Here is a 309-nt window from a genome sequence, read left to right as displayed (position 1 = left end):
CCCGCCCGCCGGGCCCGCCCCGCACGCCGCCTCCAATGGGAGCCCGGAGCCGGCCGGGGCGGGGCGGGGGGCGGGCCCGGGCCGGGGGAGGGCGGCGCCCCAACCTTTGTTTCCCAGCTGGGCTCACCCGAGACTCGTCGCTGTGTTTGGTGGGCTGGGAGCAGTGGGTCACCCAATCATTCATCTACACCCTCCCCCATCCACTCATCAACCAGGTATCGAGCGCTGACCGTGTGCCAGTGAACAGGGCAAAAAATGCTATTTTGCATTCAGCAGACGGGCAAAAATTTTAGCGTCTGGAACAACCCG

This window comes from Vulpes lagopus, chromosome 7 (assembly GCF_018345385.1).
Source record: "Vulpes lagopus strain Blue_001 chromosome 7, ASM1834538v1, whole genome shotgun sequence".
Taxonomy (NCBI): domain Eukaryota; kingdom Metazoa; phylum Chordata; class Mammalia; order Carnivora; family Canidae; genus Vulpes; species Vulpes lagopus.
The sequence above is the reverse complement of the archived record's forward strand: the minus strand, read 5'-3'. Positions refer to the sequence as shown.